We start from the raw sequence: 15,940 nt of genomic DNA, 5'->3' as shown, positions 1-15,940 counted from the left end.
GCTAATGTGCTGGTAGAGCAGTGATATCCATGTTATGTGAGCATGCTGCCCCTATGATGGAGCTAATGTGCTGGTAGGGCAGTGATATCCATGTTATGTGAGCGTGCTGCCCCTATGATGGAGGTAATGTGCTGGTAGGAAAGTGATATCCACGTTATGTGAGCATGCTGCCCCTATGATGGAGCTAATGTGCTGGTAGGGCAGTGATATCCATGTTATGTGAGCATGCTGCCCCTATGATGGAGCTAATGTGCTGGTAGGGCAGTGATATCCATGTTATGTGAGCATGCTGCCCCTATGATGGAGCTAATGTGCTGGTAGGGCAGTGATATCCATGTTATGTGAGCATGCTGCCCCTATGTTGGAGCTAATGTGTCAGTAGGGCAGTGATATATATGTTATGTGAGCATGCTGCCCCTATGTTGGAGCTAATGTGTCGGTAGGGCAGTGATATATATGTTATGTGAGCATGCTGCCCCTATGATGGAGCTAATGTGCCGGTAGGGCAGTGATATCCATGTTATGTGAGCATGCTGCCCCTATGATGGAGCTAATGTGCTGGTAGGGCAGTGATATCCATGTTATGTGAGCATGCTGCCCCTATGATGGAGCTAATGTGCCGGTAGGGCAGTGATATCCATGTTATGTGAGCATGCTGCCCCTATGATGGAGCTAATGTGCTGGTAGAGCAGTGATATCCATGTTATGTGAGCATGCTGCCCCTATGATGGAGCTAATGTGCTGGTAGGGCAGTGATATCCATGTTATGTGAGCGTGCTGCCCCTATGATGGAGGTAATGTGCTGGTAGGGAAGTGATATCCATGTTATGTGAGCATGCTGCCCCTATGATGGAGGAAATGTGCCGGTAGGGAAGTGATATCCATGTTATGGGAGCATGCTGTCCCTATGATGGAGCTAATGTGTCGGTAGGGCAGTGATATCCATGTTATGTGAGCATGCTGCCCCTATGATGGAGCTAATGTGCCGGTAGGGCAGTGATATCCACGTTATGTGAGCATGCTGCCCCTATGATGGAGCTAATGTGCTGGTAGGGCAGTGATATCCATGTTATGTGAGCATGCTGCCCCTATGATGGAGCTAATGTGCTGGTAGGGAAGTGATATCCATGTTATGTGAGCATGCTGCCCCTATGATGGAGCTAATGTGCCGGTAGGGCAGTGATATCCATGTTATGTGAGCATGCTGCCCCTATGATGGAGCTAATGTGCTGGTAGGGCAGTGATATCCATATTATGTGAGCATGCTGCCCCTATAATGGAGCTTTTTTACCAGTAGGGCAGTGATATCCATGTTATGTGAGCATGCTGCCCCTATGATGGAGCTAATGTGCTGGTAGGGCAGTGATTTCCATGTTATGTGAGCATGCTGCCCCTATGATGGAGCTAATGTGCTGGTAGGGAAGTGATATCCATGTTATGTGAGCATGCTGCCCCTATGATGGAGCTAATGTGCCGGTAGGACAGTGATATCCATGTCCTGATGAATTGCTCACTATTCCATTGCAGAACTTAATGGCTGTAAAGCATTACTTCTTCCATGTATCTCTACAGCTCTATTACTGGTGTGTGGTGCTACACAGAGGGGAGAGGATGTAACGCAGTGTCTTCAATTACATGTTACAATACATACAGATACAAGTGATGTCATGTGACCTCCCGGAATCCTTCTCACCTCTCCAGTCAGTAGATAGATGATCTCCAGGGTGAAGTTGAATATCCTCTCAGTCATGTGACTCTGGTCCTCATCCATCCGAAGTGATGTGGTCATGTGATCCATACAGGATGCTGCTGCCTTTTGATAAATAATAAAGGTTGTACAGTTGTCAGTGGTGAAACTACCGATACAGCATACCCCTTCCCCCATTGCTGTCACTTGTGGGTGGTAGGGCCATGCAGAGTATCACAGGAAAGCATAATAAGTTGGTTTATAGCTACCTGCGCACTATACTCACAGCGTGCTGCAGTCCTGTCCTCCCTCTGCCTCCTCTCCAGCTAGGCTCCTCTCCTCACATCCACCCCCCAACTGTTACCATTCCTGTGATGTTACATCAGTGCTGGTAGTGGTAGATGGATGAGGATATGAGGAGAGGCAGAGACTGAGGCTAATGGGAGCAGAGGACAGGAGCACACTGTGACAGCTAGCTATAAACCAATGCAAATCCTTCCTGTTACTACTCAGCATTGAGGTGGGGGAAGGGAGCAATACTGGAGTGTGGGCATGGCTATACTGGGAAATAAATGGCATTACTAGGGTAAATAAACATCACATACTGCAGGATAATGGCAATGCTGAGGGACACAGGGGAGACATGGCTATACTGGATGGACATGTCTTGTCTCTATGATATGACTGAACTGAATTATTACTAGGAAGGTGAGATACCAGCCATAATGTATGACACATGTAGGGGGGGGGGCACTAGAAAACTAGCAAACAAGTCCCAACTAGGGTTACTGCTACTGGCTTGGGGGTGTGATCTGAGGTATGATCTAAGAGTGGGAGGGGTTTGTTATAGTTTGCTTCCAAAATAGAACAAGAAGATTTGGGAAATGTAATGCAGATAAAAGCAGTAGACAATATTACATAGTTTAATACATGTGTTTAAATCACAGCCCTGAAGAGTCTTTAAGTTTTACATACAACAAGGTCAAATTACTTTGCCTATTGCCTCACACCCACACATAGAGGCAGCTGGCTACTGCTTTCCCCCTGGCCCTATCTAAGTGGCTCAGCCTGCTGACTGTCTCCTGAGTCCTCCTGGATTGGGCGGCTGGCTGTGAGCGTGTGATTCGGGCGTGGCTAGGATCCTGAGAGATATCGGGGCACCAAGGATAAAGCGAGAGGGCAGCACACTAAGAGCGCCATGGTGAAAAATGGGTGTGGCCCACCCTTGTGAGCAGGGCTGTGGAGTTGGAGTCGGAGCAATTTTGGAGTCAGAGTCGGTGGTTCCATAAACTGAGGAGTCGGATGATTTTTGAACCAAATCCATAGCCTTTCTAAAAATTAGACTAAGGTGTCGGAGTTGAGGAGTCGGAGCAAATTTGAGTACCTTGAGTCGGAGGTTTCATAAACGGAGCAGTCGGATGATTTTTGTACCGACTCCACAGCCCTGGTTGTGAGTATGATACCTATATCTGTTATTGTACTGAATTGTACAAACAATACTGCACCATAGGGCTCCTGGTCTCTCATTTAGATACTTGGAGGCATTTGTGACCACCAGGAATCAAACTAGCTCTTTCTGCAGATACATATATCCATTTTCCTGTCATTGGGTCTCTTTTGGTTCTTGTATTAGTATACCATTTAGTAATGATAATCTTCCAAAATGGCAAATGCTGCAACAATAAGCTCAGGATATCAAATAATAAATGAAGCAGTCAATACCCCACATGAAAAAATGCAGCAAATGTTACCTCACATATGAAGTGCAGAAAACATTTACCCCACATAAGAAATGCAGAAACATTACCCCACATATTACATGCAGCAAACGTTATCCTCCACATATGAAATCCAAATGTTACCTGAATTGTGCCTGCCCCGGTATAGGCAGCAAATGTGCATAAAGTATTAAATACTTTAGTAGCCATATAGAAAACCTGAGATAAGAAAATAAAAAGATAATATACATACCTGGGGCTTCCTCAAACCCCTCCAGGTTTATCGCTCCCTCATCTTCTCATTCTTCTGCAACTGGCTCCGGAAAGTCCTCTGTTCCGGGCAGGGCTGTGGAGTCTGAATCGAGGAATCGGAGCAATTATGGGTACCTGGAGTCGGAGTTTTCATAAACTAAAGAAGTTGGAGTCGGGAGTAGGATGATTTTTGTACCAAATTCACAGTTATGGTAACTATTAAACTAAGGAGTTGGAGTCGAGGAGTCAGAGCCATTTTGGTTTCCTGGAGTCAGAGTTGGAGTTGGTGGCTTCATAAACTGAGGAGTCAGAGTCGGATGATTTTTGTACCGACTCCACGGCCCTGGTTCTGGGGGCAACAGTGCATGTGCGGCCCGGCTGCATGCAAACTCCCATCGATGGAAGCATTCACTGCCTATGCAGAACTACTGCGCAGGTGCAGAACGTGACAGGGGAGTGCGCGCATCCAGATTGTGCCTGTGCCGCCTGGCCCAGAATGGAGAATTTTCTAATGCCAGTTATGCACAAATCAAAAAGTAGATGGAAGAGGAGCAATAAGCCTGGAGTGGGCTGGAGGAAGCTCTAGGTAAGTATATTTTTCATTATCCCATCCCAGATACACTTTAAGTCCCTCCCATAATGGAGCCTTCTGTACCCCAATAGCCACCCTCCCCCCAAAGTAAAAGTAGCCCAGTGTTCTCCCCAGGCTCTTCTAACCGGGTGCACCACCTGGCTAATTTTGGTGAGCACTCGGCTGTCATCATCTTTCTTTCTTCTCCTATGCTGTAAGCAGAGTGGCACCGGCCCTGTGTTCCCCCATCCCAGCCACCCAGCTACTTTTTCATTCCACCTGGCTGGAAAAAACTTCTGGGGAGAACACTGGAGCCTTATGTTTTCCCAGTATAGGAAGCCTTAGATCTCTTCCCTCCATTGCAGGCAGACAGAGTGCCCCTTAGTATACGTAGCCCCCTCCCCCCAGTGTACTTATCCAGATTAATCTTTCCCCTTCTGTATATGTGGCCAGAGTATCCCTTCGAAGTATAGGCAACTTGATTCCCCCCTAGTTTAGGTAGACAGAGTTACAACTTAGTATAGAAAGCCTAAGTTCCTCCTAAGTATAGATAGCTAGAGTCCCCCTCTCTCTCACCTCTCCAGGCTTCTGGCATCTTCAGCTTGTTTTCCTCATTGCCGCCTAATGTCCGGAGTTCATTAGTGTAGGTGGTGTGTGACTGGCAGGCAAGTATAGAGATGTCACATGATGAGAGACGCGCCTACAACAGCCATGGAGACCGGTGTTCCAACATTTTAGCATACCCGACAAAATAGCATACAAATGCTACTGAGCATGTGCAAAGTCATGCAGATCATACATTAACCCCATAATGCCCATCAGCAGCATTAACCTTTGCAACCCCAGTTAGCTGCCTTGGTGTTGATGTGCAATCTCCACTATCCAAGTGGACATAGAGTTAGAATAAAAAGTTGTTCGAGCGAAGCGAGGACCGAGCCCGCAGCCCAGCGAGCGAAGCGAGCGGGCAAGGGGACACTAAACACCGGCTGGGAGTGGTGCTGGGTGAGGAGAAGCTGCGCCTGTGAGGGAACCTGCACAGGAGAGATCTCCACTTACAGCTCTGGAGGGGTGGCATTCAGGGCTTCTGGCTGGAGGATTACTGGGAAATGATGTGCAGCTACAAATTAAATACCAGCATCCGGGCTTTTTACATAAAACATGGACCTTGCCTCCAAATACCTGCTAGGTGGCAACACTGGTCACTCACACCAGCTATGTAAAAGCCTTTTGTATGACAATTACTGCAAGGGGGATAATCAGGATAGGGACAGGTGTACTATGACTTCCTCTGTAACAAAGTATGTCCAACCCGACCTCTGCTCTGCTCAATATATAACAACAACAATCACACAATTACCTCTTCCAACATTTCTCCTCTTCACCTCGTGCAACTTCTCCTCCTGCTGTGACATCACTTCCTGTCTTTGACTTAATTACTTCCAGTCTGTGCGTTCCACCTCGGAGCGGTGAGGTCTCCATCTTGTGGTGAATAGGCTAACTGCAGCCTCTGTTTGTGAACTCTCCTGCACTTATGAGTATACCGGCAATCTATTATTATCATGATTATTAGGATGATGATGATGATGGTTATTCACTACAAGCCATCCTCATCTACATATCCATCCCAAATATAATAATAATCATAATAATAACCATATCTCTCCTGGGACTCATATTTTCTGTTTAGTCATTTCCAAGAAATACAGACATCACATAAACACTGTAAGGTCACCGGCACATACACATGTGGTAACTGCAGGGGGTTGCTGTTACCTGGGCACAGGCAGGTCAGCTGATTTGACAGAGTCTGTCCCATTTTGTGAACTGTAATACAAGTTTACGATAAAGACAAAAGAAATACCGAGAGCCCAATATAGTGTAGTATGCAAAACAAGGGGTTGGAAATGAAAAGTATATAATGTATATACTCACAAATGTGGGTTACCTCCTAGGTAACCACTGTATAGGCAGGTGAGGAGATTAGACTCAGGATTAAAAGTCGCTCTCTGTAGATAAGGAAATAAGGGGCAACACCTCTCCACCAGGGGTGGATATTGATAATGTAAGAGTGAACAGAGGCGCCAGCAGGATAAAAGGTACTAAAAGGCTTAAAATCCCTCAGGAGGTGGTGGTGGACTCGCCTTCCCGAAGCAGACAAGATACCGTCAGTTTTATGACAACAGGTTTATTAATATACTCCAAAACAAACACTGCAACGCATTTCACGGGTACGTTCCCGCTTCCTCAGGCAATAAACAGATAGGAGTACACTGTAAAGACAGAGACATATAGCATGTCCTTAGACCAATGTATATGTGTGCTGATGATTTTTGGTGTATAGTTATGTTAACGTGAAATTCATAGGAAAAAAGATTAGCCTAACAAGCACCACGCTAAACCAAAAATGCAAGAATCAATGAAAAAGTCATCTTTATTGATCATCATGAATAAAAACATGAATAAAAACAAAACCGTGGGTCTGGGGTCCCTAAGGGTAATGTATGATAAATAAGTACACTAGCACTGGTTAATGATACACAGAAGTAATACTACAGTGCATAGTGGTAATATAAATACAAATACAAAAAACTCTCACCAGTGCCAAACAATATAGGACATAAGTCCAAAACCACTATAGATCTACATATCAAGATAAAAAATCAACCTAGTGCAAAAATGCAATGAGGTAGTGAATGTATATAGCAATCAGAATATATAATACAAAGTGACACGTGCCAAGGGATCAATAGTAAACTGTGCAACACAGCAATACAATAATGGACATGTAAATGGTAAATCTACATATCAGAATTAATATTCAACCCAGTACAAAAATACAATGAGGTAGTAAATATATAAAGATAGCAATCAGAGTTTATACAATACAAAGTGACACGTGCCAAAAAATCAATATTATACTGTGCAAACAGCAATGCAATGATGGACAAGTGAATGGTAGAAGTAGTAAAAGATGAATACACAAGGTTGTGGGAAGGATAAGAAGTGTAGAGGAATAGGAAGTATGTAGAATAGCAAATACTCACAACAATGGCACAGGAGAGTAAGAATGCAAGGGACCCCAAAGCGCACGGAAAACCTTAGTGCACCTCGCGGGAAACGCCTGCTTCTGATGAGGCTGATTCTCGGAGTGTGTGAGCTGCCCTTTAACCCAGCAGGGGAGGAGGTGACGTAATCGCTAACCCGGATATGATGCGGCCGCGTCATAAGCACCAGCCACGCTGGGTTGACATGGCAACCCAGACACAGCGGCGCTATACAAGAGAGCCGGATGGATGGGGAATGGGACTGGGGCATGCGCATAAATGAACTTATACGTAAAAGGGGAAAGGGCAAATAAGATGAATAATAAAGATGAAATAATAGAAAATAAGTAATAAGAGTATGTAAATATTATATGTAACATGCAGAGGAAGCGATAGAAAAGATAATATATATGTATACAAACAGTCAAAATACATACAGACAAGACATTTTGCGTTGATGAATCACTAAAGTGTCAACACTGACACCACATGGTGAGTAAAGAAACTGCCAATAAACAAAAACACATATATACAAAAAATGTTATATTATAACAAATGGTCTTTAGTCTTGAGTCTCTTCAAATCATCCGTTTGACATAAATGCAAGTGTGCCGAAAACACTGCAGGAATAACAATATGAAATAAAGGAGACAAAGAAAAAAAGAGAAAAATAAAAAGTAATTAGTAATTACATATGCAATTTTTGGATAATATACACACACATATATATATATATATATGTATATATATATATATATATATATATATATATACATACATGTATATGTCTCTGAGTCCATAAAGACAAATAAACCACCTGGATCCCAAGGGGATAAAAGATGAACAAGAAACACCAAGAGAGAACAGGTGGAAAAGATATAGAAAATAAACAAGTTGGCACATACCTGTTGTCATCCACGAAAAGAATATACATTCGTATATAAACATACGTGCACCATCAAGGTGAACGTAACAAAGCATACGGACGCAAATTGTGATAAAAAGCCAAACACCAAGGAAAGTAACAAAAGAAAAGAGTAACCATAAATAAACGGACACCTGCATGCAACAAAGGAAAAGAAAAGAGGAAGCAAACAGTATATGATATACCAAGCCCAACCAAAGGAGGAATCAAGATTGGATATCCAACATTTGCGACACACAAAACAATGCATGTATATATAAATACTTGTGCGCTCGCAAACCGTAGGACATATCACTAAAAGAATAAAAAATAATAGCATATGAATATATATACATATAATACGATAATATATACAGAAAAAAGGTTGAGCAAAGGGTCAAAGAGGCTCGATGATGAATTAATGAAGGAAACTACTAAACGAGAAATCTTCGTTTAGACCTCCAGGTGCTTGTGTGCCAATTTCAAAAATCCACCTTGTTTCTGCTCTAAGTAAAGACTGAGTGATATCTCCTCCTCGAATAGGGGCGTAAATCCTTTGCAGGCCAGTGACTTTCCAACCAACTGTACTGCTATTATGATACATAAGGGCATGCAAGGCCACAGGGGTGATCTGTTTGCCTTCTATATGATCCTTCGCTGATAGCCTAATTGTAGAAAAATGCTTCTGTATACGTAATTTTAACATATTTTTTGTTTGGCCGATATATTTAAAGGGAGGGTGGGGAAAAAATAAAAATCAATTTCCACTTACCTGGGGCTTCCTCCAGCCCGTGGCAGGCAGGAGGTGCCCTGCGCATGCGCAGTACAGCCCGGCGGACGTCCGATGATGTCAGAGCGCCGGCGTGGGACGCAGAAGTACAAGGACTTGGAGCGCAGAAGAGCCCGACCTGGCAGCCGGCCTGGCCAGGTCGGGTCGGCCCCCGGAGACCACCGGGAGCCTGCGGAGCGGCGGCGAGGGCACCTCCTGCCTGCCACGGGCTGGAGGAAGCCCCAGGTAAGTGGAAATTGATTTTTATTTTTTCCCCACCCTCCCTGAACCTTCCCTTTAAGGCCACAAGGGCATTCTAAAAGATAGATGACGCCAGGTGTGAGGCAGTTAACAAATTGTCTCAGCTTGAAATATCTCGTATGTGATGCGTTCCATACTTGTTTAGTGGGGGCCATTGTTGGACAAATATTACAGCTATTGCAAGGGTAGCTGCCTTTTGTTTTACTTGGACACTTCTGTTGTCTACTATAGTGACTTCTGCAGACCATATTCCTTAGGGTAGGAGCTCTCTTTGCAGTAAGTGAGGCATGTTCAGTGATATATTCACTCATTATTGGGTCACTGCGAATTATTGCCCAATGGTTACTCAGGATTTTTCGTATCTGAGTCCATCGGTTATTGTACATCGTACAAAATCTAACAAGTTTCTCTTTTTTCTTTACCTTGGGCCGCAGTAAGTCCACTCTATCACTGGATCTCGCTCTAGATAATGCCTTTTTGATGGAACTCTTAGGATATCCTCTCTTTTGGAAGCGTTGTGATAGTTGATCTGCTTCTTTCTCAAAATCAGATAAATTTGTGCAATTTCGTCTTAGGCGAAGAAATTGGCCAACCGGAATATTGCGTTTCAATGCAGCTGTGTGGAAAGAGTCATAATGTAAAAGGCTGTTCACAGCAGTTTCCTTGCGATATAATGAGGTATAAATGGCCCCATGCTCATTCAATGTTATTTTCAGATCCAAAAAGTTAACTTCAGTTTGAGAATATTCAGCAGTAAGGAAAATATTATGATCATTGTCATATAGTTATGTTAACGTGAATAATGGGTAAACAATGCTGTGGTTAGAGCAGGGGTCGAGTCCTGCGTGAACGGCGTCCACCCACTTATTCTTCAGGGTGAACACCGTTCACCCTGGCTTGTGTGGAGGGGAGCAGAGCAGAGAAGGCGAGCTATGGGGACAGCGGGGATGGGCGGAAATCTCCCCCCCCCCATCCCTCACCTTTGTGCTCCCCTTCCTGCCTCTCCCCTCCAGCGTTGTGAAGTGTCGGGCCCGGCGGCGAAAGTGGGCAGAGACTTACCTCGTTCCAGCCACAAGGGAGGAGCGGAGCGCTCTGTGTGCATAGCTCGCCTTCTCTGCTCCCTCCGGGTGGGGGCACACCTGGCTACCTGGGCACATATACCCCTGCCTATATATATACTGGGGACATCTACCCCTGGCTACATATACTGGGCATATATACCCCTGGCTGCATATACTGGGAATATATACCCCTGGCTGCATATACTGGGCATATATACCCCCTGCCTACATATACTAGGCATATATACCCCTGGCTGCATATACTGGGCATATATACCCCCTGCCTACATATACTGGGCATATATACCCCTGGCTGCATATACTGGGCATATATACCCCCTGCCTACATATACTGGGCATATATACCCCTGGCTAAATATACTGGGCATATATACCCCTGGCTGCATATACTGGGCATATATACCCCATGCCTACATATACTGGGCATATATACCCCTGGCTGCATATACTGCGCATATATACCCCCGCCTACATATACTGGGCATATATACCCCTGGCTAAATATACTGGGGACATATACCCCTGGCTACATATACTGGGCATATATACCCCTGGCTACATATACTGGGCATATATACCCCTGGCTACATATACTGGGCATATATACCCCTGGCTACATATACTGGGCATATATACCCCTGGCTACATATACTGAGCATATATACCCCTGGCTACATATACTGGGCATATATACCCCTGGCTGCATATACTGGGCATATACACCCCCTGCCTACATATACTGGGCATATATACCCCTGGCTAAATATACTGGGGACATATACCCCTGGTTACATATACTGGGCATATATACCCCTGGCTACATATACTGGGCATATATACCCCTGGCTACATATACTGGGCATATATACCTCTGGCTGCATATACTGGGCATATATACCCCTGGCTGCATATACTGGGCATATATACCCCTGGATGCATATACTGGGCATATATACCCCTGGCTGCATATACTGGGCATATATACCCCTGGCTGCATATACTGGGCATATATACCCCCTGCCTACATATACTGGGCAACTATACCTCTGGCTACATATACTGGGGACCACTATACTCATGGCTACTTATACTGGGGACACCTATAGACCTGGCTACCGGGGGGTACCTATTTTGGGGGAACTGCTGTCAGATTGTCTGCATTTTTGTGGAACCGCTGTTATGTATTTTGGGGAACAGCTGCCAGATTATGTGTATGTTAGTGGAACGGCTGCTGCCAGATTACGCGTATTTTGGGGAACTGCTGCCAGATTGTGTATGTTTGGGGGACCACTACTGCCAGATTATATGTCCTTTGGGTGTTACGTGTATTTTGGGTGATCCGCTGCCAGGTTTTGCGTATTTTGGGGGAACCACTTCCATATTATCTGTATTTTGGTGGAACTTCTACCAGATGATGTGTCTTTTTGGTGAAATGCTGTCAGATTTATTTTTGGGGGATACACTACGGCAGAGCTCAAACTTCCTCGGCAGACCTTTTACATCACTGCTAAGGTCATGTATATTTGGCCCCACCCATGACCACACCCACAGTGTGCTTGAACACGCCCATTTATTGGCGCGCAGCGCAGGGGTTCTCCTAGTGAGTCCACTCACTTCTTTTCCCAGGACTAGACCCCTGGGTTAGAGGTATATTGGGAGGGGGGGTGAGGGGCTGTGTGAGGATTGTTGTAAGAGTAAAAATCGTAGTAAAAAAGGGGTGGGGGGGGAGAAGGAAAAAAAAAAAAAGAGGGGGGGGGAGGGTTAAGGAGAAAATAAGGGTGGCAAAACACAAAGCAATCAGATGTAGTAAAATGCAGTAAAACAGACTCACCAGTATAGTCTCAAGGTCACAAATAGCGCCTCTGTACCGGTGAGTCTGAAGATCAAGGTTTATATACCTAAGAGTATACGGGTGGACCAATTGCATGGTTCATAAGGGGTGGGGGCTCTGTGATGGGCAGGTAATGTGTTTCTATGGGTGGGGAGGAGGCAAACTGGGGGGCGTGTTTGTGGGCCAATAGGAGCAGGGGACAGGTTATGTAACCTATGTTTGGCCAATAGCAAGAGGGGATGTGGTTGCATAACTTCGGGGAACAGAAAATAAAATGTGTGCAAAGTGTATCTATTCAGAGGCTGAATAGAGTACTGGTCAAGGGCTCTACCTCCAGCACAGGAGACCAGGGTTCTAATCCTGGCCAGGGTCAGTACCTATTTAGTAAGGAGTTTAAGGCAAGACTCCCTAATATTGCTGGGTGCCCTCCTGAGCACGTCCCCAAGTGGTTATTTTTTAGACTGCTTGGGGAAAGAAAGTATAGATAAAAAATATCATTCATTCTAACAGATGTAAAGTGCATATTGGTGCATCTTTGCGCCCTAAAAAACTGTAGGCATAAAAGACATAATTAATCGTTGACATACAAAGATATAATAAAAGTCTACATATAAAAAATAAATATAATATAAATGGTATAATATAAGACATATGAAATTGTTATAAAAGTGTGTACAAGTATAAAAAGAAAATAGTATATAAAAAAAATATAAAAGAAAAAATGTAATACAAGTTTGGTTGTCTACCTATTATTGTGCTCCTGTTGGGGGGGGGGGGGGGGGGGGATTACTTCCTGTTTTCACAGCAGAACTTCCAGCATGTGCATGACATGTCACAGCACAAATGGGTGTGGTCATGGGATAAGGTGGGGCCAAATGTACATAGACCAACCTGGACTGTGCCCCCTCTCCTTCAAACACTAAGGCCTTAGATACCATTCCAACATACTGTATGAGACATGACGATAAAGATTCACAGTACACATTTCTTAATTCCCTAAACGAAACATAATTAGGCAGCACATTCCCCAAACATAATCAGGCAGCTTTTGACACCAGAAGCAGTGGTTCACCCTCCCATATACAGATTCCTGGTGTCTAGTGTGCCCTCCCTCCCCTACACAGTTCCCTGGTTTTTGCTGCCCCCTCCCTCACTTACACAGTTACTGGGTGTCTAGTACGCCCCTCCTCTATACAGTTCCCTGGTGCCCCCCCCTCCCTCACTCCTATATATAGTTCCTTTTTGTCTAGTACCCTGCCCTCCCCATTTCCCCCTGTACAGTTCCCTGCTGTCTAGTGGTACTTTGCAGAGACCGGTTCAGCGAGTGAGGCTTGATGAGTAACTTATCTCTCCGTTCCAGCATTTCTCTAATCAGCTGCACACTGAGTCGGCTGTAATGACTGCCCAAGTGAAGCAGCATCATATGAGCCACATTAGTCATTACAGTTGGTGCATTATGCAGCTGTGATACCTCCACTGCTGCTAACGCTGCACCTCTGCTGTCTTAGGGACACGGAACAGTGTCCTCCAACTTGGGATAGCCCCGGCACAACCAGGCCAGTTGGGAGGCATGAGCAAAGTGAGGTGGGTAAGCAGCGTGTGCAGATGTGTATCAGAGGGATCTTCAATGACTAACTAGAAAAAAATTGTGCTATATCAATAAGTATAGGCCCTGACTAAGAAGAGGGAAGGTTATGGATCCCATAGAGTCTTCCCAGTACTCTCTCCGTGCCCTCGGCCCACCCCTGTCCTTCGTGGTCAAAGTTTGAGTATGTCTTCAAACCTCCTCAAAGGAGATCACAATTTAATCTCTGCCATATCTTTATTATAGTCTGTTTAGCTCTCACTGCAACTTGGCATCTTATGCTGTTTGGCAGCATAGGCATATTATCACCTACTGGTCCTTGGCACCAACTGCATGTCTGTCACCCACTGCTTGTCAGCAACACCTACTATTGTCATCTGTCTTCTGCTGACTGCCTATCACTACCTGTTTAACACTAAAATCTACTACTCACTATCTACCTTCCACTGGAATCTACCAATCACTACTAGCTTGTCACTATAATCAACAGATCACTACCAGCCTGCTACTAGAATCAACAGATCACTACCAGCCTACCACTAGAATCAAGAGATCACTACCAGCCCACCACTAGAATCAAGAGATCACTACCAGCCTACTACTAGAATTAACAGATCACTACCAGCCTGCCACTAGAATCAACAGATCACTACCAGCCTACCAGTAGAATCAACTAATCACTACCAGCCTACCACCAGCATAAACAAATCACTACCAGCCTGCCATTAGAATCAAGAGATCACTACCAGCCTACCACTAGAATCAACTGATCGCTAACAGCCTACCACCAGAATAAACAAATCACTACCAGCCTGCCACTAGAATCAACTGATCACTACCAGCCTACCACTAGAATAAACAGATCACTATCAGCCTACTGCTGGAATCAACCGATCACTACCAGCCTGCCACTAGACTCAACAGATCACTACCAGCAGCCTGCCACTAGAATCAACAGATCACTACCAGCCTGCCACTAGAATCAACAGATCACTGCCAGCCTGCCACTAGAATCAGGAGATCACTGCCAGCCTGCCACTAGAATCAACAGATCACTACCAGCCTGCCAGTAGAATCAAGAGATCACTACCAGCCTGCCACTAGAACCAACAGATCACTGCCAGCCTGCCACTAGAATCAAGAGATCACTACCAGCCCACCACTAGAATCAAGAGATCACAACCAGCCTACTACTAGAATCAACAGATCACTACCAGCCTACCACTAGAATCAACTAACCACTACCAGCCTACCACCAGAATAAACAAATCACTACCAGCCTGCCACTAGACTCAAGAGATCACTACCAGCCTGCCACTACAATCAACTGATTACTACCAGCCCACCACTAGAATAAACAGATCACTATCGGCCTACTGCTGGAATCAACCGCTCACTACCAGCCTGCCACTAGACTCAACAGATCACTACCAGCAACCTGCCACTAGAATCAACAGATCACTACCAGCCTGCCACTAGAATCAACAGATCAATACCAGCCTGCTACTAGAATCAACAGATCACTACCAGCCTGCCACTAGAATCAACAAATCACTACCAGCCTACCACTAGAATAAAAAGATCACTGCCTGTCTGCCACTAGAATCAACCGATCACTACCAGCCTGCCACAATAATGAACTAATCACCAGGGTTTAGGAAAGGATTGCACAGCAAAGGATCAATACAGTACAAATGACAGGGGTTCATAGTTCCTAGAAAAGTCCACCCAATTACTGCTTCTCCAATTCCAAACCAAGTAAAAAATTGTGCTCTAGATTTATTTATCTCCCATCAGAGGTATAGTGGAACTACCCTTAAAAAACAATAAAAACGTCACATAGTGCTGAATACTGCTTATAACCAGGGCTGCCAACCGTCTATATTTGGATGAGCAGTCCGTAAAAAAACACATAAAAATTGAGCTGTCTGTATATTAACAGCAGCATAGTTCCTGACTGTTCCTTTTTCAGAGGGACAGTCCCTCTTTGGGAACCCTTTCTTCCTCCTGCCACCAAAGCTGCACTACTGCCAGAGACCACCACTGACCCGCCAGACAGAGCAAGAGACCAAGCTGCCACCAAAGCTGCATTGCTGCCGGAGAAAGCACAGATACCACCCCTGACCCGCCAGAAACAGACAGAGTCCAAGCTGACACCTAAGCTGCACTACTGCCGGAGAGACCACAGAGACCACCACCCACCCCCCAGACCGAGCCAGAGACCAAGCTGCCACTA

At 45.0% G+C, this 15,940-nt stretch overlaps 1 pseudogene; it reads right to left on the bottom strand.

Annotated features, from left to right (window-relative positions):
* LOC137537110 (oocyte zinc finger protein XlCOF7.1-like) overlaps window positions 1–15,940 on the bottom strand; it is a 58,269-nt pseudogene that overhangs the window by 16,821 nt on the left and 25,508 nt on the right.

The sequence above is a fragment of the Hyperolius riggenbachi genome, chromosome 10 (genome assembly GCF_040937935.1).
Source record: "Hyperolius riggenbachi isolate aHypRig1 chromosome 10, aHypRig1.pri, whole genome shotgun sequence".
NCBI lineage: Eukaryota > Metazoa > Chordata > Amphibia > Anura > Hyperoliidae > Hyperolius > Hyperolius riggenbachi.
This window is presented reverse-complemented; position numbering and strand designations above follow the sequence as displayed.